The sequence below is a fragment of the Rhineura floridana genome, chromosome 11, assembly GCF_030035675.1.
Source record: "Rhineura floridana isolate rRhiFlo1 chromosome 11, rRhiFlo1.hap2, whole genome shotgun sequence".
In the NCBI taxonomy this organism is placed as follows: domain Eukaryota; kingdom Metazoa; phylum Chordata; class Lepidosauria; order Squamata; family Rhineuridae; genus Rhineura; species Rhineura floridana.
Window position 1 is genome coordinate 32,636,755 of NC_084490.1, and position 6,272 is coordinate 32,643,026.

The window sequence follows — 6,272 nt, forward strand, 5'->3', positions numbered from 1 at the left end:
CTTTGAATGTTTTTAAATACCTGTCTTTAACTGTTTTTGCCAATAATTTTATCGTTTTAATTATTTCTGTAAATCGCTTTGATGTTTTTTACAATAAAGTGGTATATAAATGTTGCAAATAAAATATATAAATAAATTTCAGAGTCACTGTGGGCCTTCTGTTTCTTTCCTCTTTTAGGAAAGAAAGAAATTTGCCTTATACCAACTAAGGCCATTTGGTACCATGTAGTTCAGTACTGATGACATGGACTAGCATTGGTTCTCCAGGCTTCCAAGCAATACTCTTTTCCAGAGATTCAATTTTGGACCTTTGCATGAAAAACATATGCCCTATCACTGAACTACAGCACTTCCCCTGTTTTAAAAGAGTATCTTTTAAAATTGTTCTTTTCAATTCACTAATGAATGCACAGCATACCTAGGATAGATCCACACCATTCATTTAAAGCACATTCAACACACATTTGAAGTACATGAATCCCACCACAGAATCATGGGAACTGTAGTTTGTTAAGGGTGGTAGGAACTATGACTGTGAGGGGGAAACTACACTTCCCTTGATTCTTTGGGGAAGTCGTGCTTTAAATATGAATCATAGAATTGTAGAGTTGGAAGGGGCCTATAAGGCCATCGAGTCCAACCCCCTGCTCAATGAAGGAATCCAAAACAAAGCATTCCCAACAGATGGCTGTCCAGCTGCCTCTTGAATGCCTCCAGTGTTGAGTTGAATGTGCTTTAAATGTATTGGGTGGATCTACTTCATAAACTTTGCCTGCATGTAAATTGTTTTAATTACTTTTTAAAATGGAAATCAGTTACAAAGTTTACTGGGTGACCATAGACCACTCACCATCTCTCAGCCAAATCTGCCCGTCAGTGTGAAAATTACAGGGGGAGACCATAGCCACCCCAAGGAAGAAGGACACACTTAAAATTTTGAGGAAATAATAATGTACAAATATAGTGTGAAATCAGATACTTATTGGGACATAGTATGAAGAAATATTTATATAAGCATGACTGTCAAAGATGTTTATTATTTACATCACCTGTAAATATATTTATAGAGCAATCCTATCATGTTTACTCAGAAGCAAGTCTGAATATATTCAGTGGGGCTTACTCAAACAGGGAGGTGTGTACAGTACTGCAACCTCAAGTGATACAGAACTTCACTCACCCAACTAAAAATTCAGAATCATGCCTCTTTAAGTTGTTTTGCAACTGTTTTATACTTGTTTATGGTTATTTGATTTAAAATTTATTTATTTCTTGTTGTGAGCTACCTTAGTTTCCTATTGGCAACCCTACCTCACAGGGTTGTTGGAAAGACTCCATATACACACACACCGGAGATGTAAAAATACATATACCCCATATAACAGTTTATTGTCAAAACCAATTGATCATTGCAGAACTTTTTTTTAACAAAAAAATCCTCAGTATTAAATGTAAAAATTTTTTTAATTGCTTTAAAAATAGGATTGGAGGGGGAGAGGAAGATTTACAACACAATCCTTCGCTGTGTTCACTCAAAAATCCCATCAATTTACAACATAATCATAACCATGTCTACTCAAAAGGAAGTCATATTGAATTCAATGGGATTAACTCCCAGTATTTGGGATTATCATTGGAGTTTTACTCCCAGAAAAGTGACAATAAAATTAAAAGATTCATATTTGTAAGGTTTTCAAAACAGGCTCCGAATTAGGCAACCCAAATTGTGTTTGCATTTTGACAACTTTGTAGGGCAGTACAATATCTCAGCGAGGAGGTCAGGTCTACTGCTTCCCTGGTGCATTCACAATAGCTGCCCAATTTCCCTGCTTTTTAAAGTTTGGTGGAAATATTTGTGGGCTAGGGCATGTTCTTAAACTGCAAGGTTTTTTTGCCTATTAGTGAATTTTCCTGCTTTTTAATCCAGGAGGTAAGAAATGGGATCATGTGCAATTTTGCTGAGAATGGATCGGTCATTTGCATGCTTATTGAGTTCAGTGGGATTTACTCCCCTGCAATCATGCTTAGGATAGGTGAAACTGACCACAGGGGATGGGGAGGGGAGGAGGAGGAGGAGAAGAGAGGGGAGGAAGGGCAGAGGGGAGGAGGGGGATGGGAGCAGTCAGGAGGGGTGGGGAGGGAAAGGATATGTTTGATCATTTGCATCTTTATTGAGTTCAGTGTGATTTCCTCTGGAGCACTGGGTTTTGGGGTTATTTTTCAGGATAGCTGCTGTACTGAGACATGGCCAGAGGTGTGGGCTGAGGCAGGCATCATGAGGGATTTGACCTTTTCAGAGTTCTTCCCTATAGTGGTTGCTGTTCATCTGTGGGCAGATGAGTTGGTGCACTTTTGGTGTGATAACCGGGCCACAGGGTGTGTTATCAATTCCCTTACTTCTAGGCACACTTGAGTCATGATTTTGGTGTGTGCCTTTCTGACTCAATTTAATATTATTTTTCTTTATCACCATGTTCCTGACCTGGACAACGGCATGGCTGATGCCCTTTCCCATCATCAAATGTCACAATTTTGGGAATTGCCCCCTTTGGCCAAACTCGGAGCTTATGCCAGTGGTGTTGTGGGAACTTGGCAGTTGGAATCTGAGATGGCTATAATGCCCCCCTTGCTACCCTAACCCTAACCCTAACCCTAACCCTAATGCTATAATGCACCCCCTTGTTACCAGCACAAGAACCTCTTATTTAAGATCAGGTAGGAAATTCAGCGTCTTTCATCTAAATAAGGGGTTTCTGCTCCTTTGGCCTATCCTGGTGGACCAGCTGGTTGAATTTTTTGTGGTTCTTCACCAACAGGGCCTTTCTGTGAAGACCATCGGGGTAAGTTAACAGGGATTGGATTTTTGGCTAAGTTTAAGGGTGTGCCTGACTCCTTAGGCAATTTTAGGATAAGGAAAATGCTTGAGGCATGGACATGTGCCCATTCTCCTGTGCCAGACACCCATTGCCCTATTTTGCTGGCTGTTTTGTTGGGCTTTCATAGGCTTTGAGTGTTTTTATATACTGTAGTTTGAACTATGAGGCAGTTTTGTTTCATGCTGTTGGCAGGATAAGGTTCACCTTTGGGGCTAACTTGTAACACCCATTCAGAGTTGTAAGGCCCTGGGATGGGGTGGAGCAGGAAGGCCACCATCACTACCCTGTGGGGCTGGGGGAAGGGAACTGAGAACATCCCCTTTGGCATGGCAGGGTGCCCTTGCCCATTTGGTTAAGAGTTCTTTCCTGCACTTTATCTCTACAGATCATTTTGCATAATCAATCATTAATTGGCTTTATCTAAACAAATGTGGCCCTTGTTTTCCCATACTTCACCTTGTCTTGCCTCTTCATTTCCTGACTGTGGCTACAGTTATAGTTAGAGTGTTACGGTCTTCAGAATGTTGCATAACAGATGGTGAGTATTTATCTTTCCAGGCTTTTAGTGACCATGTTTGTTGTTCTACCATTAATCCCCCAAAGTACATGAACATCCACATTAAAAATACATGAACGCCCACAAATATAAAGGATTTTGACAATACAATTGGCAAGTGATGACATAACTTCAGACCAAAAAGAAAATATCACTTGACATTCCCACATCATATGCCTCATTGAGGCATTTCCAGCATTACACCTCCAGCATCTATCTGAGTTAGATAATGCCTTCGTACAGAAATGTTGTGGTGTCCAGTAGACCTGAAACATTTATTTTTTCTGAATCAATTTCAACTTTATATTTAAAGAAACTTTTCAAATAGATTCTAAGGCATTTTTATATTGTTTCGGTTGTATACAACATTCTAACTCCCTGTTCCATTTTTCTCTAAGTTCCTGAATTTCTACCTTGTATGGTTCTAATAAACATTTGAAAACAATAGTAATGGATTGAGCTTTTTGTGAACATTATTACTTCCAGAAACATAGGAGATGCTGAAGCACTCAAAGCAGGCAGTCCATATAAAAACACCAACAGCTACTGTAATTGAAAATTTTGCAATGCAGCACTCACTGGTAGATAATATCTAAACCACAATAAAGGAATCTGTAAAACATCTCCAACTGCTTCCATCATTTGATCTAATATATAAATCCCACAGTCAGCCCATTTTTGCACAAAAAGTATTGCCTCTCTATCTTTAAATCAGGGTTACCCCATTGTTAATTTAGCATGAGCATATACTGTAGGTCAAATGTTAAGTGGTAAGATAATGTATGCCATGTCTCTCTAGTTACTGAAATTAAAGGTGGTACAAGTTCTTTCCTTTTACATACCAAGAACCCAACATTGTACATCCAAACAGTGGTGTTAAATAAGCCATCTCTAAAATGGATAGCTTTTAGATCAAACTTCAGACTGTAAAGGACAACACAAAGATAAATCTTTGAAATGGACTTTAGTCTGTATGTCATAAAGTAAGGGGATATGCTGTCATTATCTGGGAAGAAATCATGGCAAATCATTATTTTTAGTTTGGACTAGGTGCAAAAAATATGGATCCTTATGGATTTATAACCATGTGTAACTCAGTTATTTTTCTTTAAATATATTTATTTACCAGAACAAATATACAACAGCAACAAATAACATTTTTTCCAAGAGTGTCAGTAAACCAGTTAGTTTAATTAGGAGTTTTCACATCAAAGATATCTGACAAAGTTTTTATTGTTGTTGTTGTTTAAATATGACACCCTCTATTTCACATCTAACAAATTTAAGGAGAGGGTACTGTAGACTAGGATCCCTGTAAACCAATATGGGGACTTGAATTTGAAGAGAGACAGATTCATGTCTAAATTGTTGTAGCAATTCTGAGCTCGATTTTAGGAGTACATTTATTTTTTCATTTCTTATTTATTTCATCATTATTATTTTATTGCAAAATACAAATTACCAGCACATACTTGTAAAATGTGTTATAGTACAATCAAAGCATTGAAAATATTGAACAAGTTGCAAATTTTTAAAATAAAATTTAAAAAATTAAGACTTACACTTTTGTAACAATTCAATAATCATCAAACTAAAGAAGAAGAAAGTAAGGGGGATGGGGAGGAAAAACAAAACAAAATCCAGTAACAATATGAAACAAACAACAAATAGAACAAACACCCCAACACAAAGAATGAATGCAGACCAAACACTCTATAAACCAATCAGTTCATTACCATATTGGGATGGTTGTAACATATCCTACCATGCTCTGCATTCCATAAATTCCTAAATTGTTTTATTTTTGCTTTCCTTATGTTACCCCTGGAGTCCACATTATTTTACTTAAATAGTTTGTATAACTTAACAAACCATTCTTTTCAGCTAGAAGTTATTTTTTCCCCCAGTGGTTACCATAAAGCAGCCTTGATACTAATAAAGCAGCTTACCTTTTTTGAAGGGGAATGCTGCATCTTTAAATAGATTAGTATATTGGGCTCTTACAGCAGGTGGAGGGAATCTTTGTCCCTCCAGACGTTGCTGAACTACAACTCATCCCTTGCTCTTGCTAAAACCTCTGTGTCTCTGGGCACATCCACCAATAGAGTATATACTTCCAATAAAGATAATTACTGTTTCTATACATATTAGATAACCTTAATGTTGTGTTCATAACTGAATGTTCAGTAAACAATATGGATATTGCTTATCTTGACCCATAAATAATTGCATGTTTCTTCTGGTATACATTCCCCACTTTCCCATTTATAAACAGAATATGGGTCCTCTATTTTCTCCAATATGAATTATAATCTTATATAATAACATAAAAGAGCCCATGTAGTCCAGCATCCTGTTCTCACAGTGGCTAACCAGATGCCTTTGGGAAGCCCAAAAGCATTTTCCCCTCGGGGCAGCATTTTATTTGGTTTATCCCATGTTAGTCTAACAAATATATTTCACAGTCTTAATCCTCCTTCCTCATTTCTTAGCCAACTATTCAGATTTCTTACATGAAAATACACAAATAGTACCAATCATGTCTGTCTCTTTCCACACCTACATTTCTAAATTTCATCTCAGATACATTTCAGATAGTGCTCTAGAATCCTCTCCTGGTTGTAATTGTGGCCCATAACTGAAGGCATAATAATATTGAATTACTTTATTTCACTAAATCTGTGAAAACAACTGAAGGCCTCATACCATGATAAATGGTTAAAAATAAGAAATGCCTTATCTCATATCAGAAAGGGATATTTCTAACTTTATAATTCCAACCTGAGGTGTAGATTTAGTGCATCCATGCATAATGTTTACTAGAGTGTGGAAGTGATTAA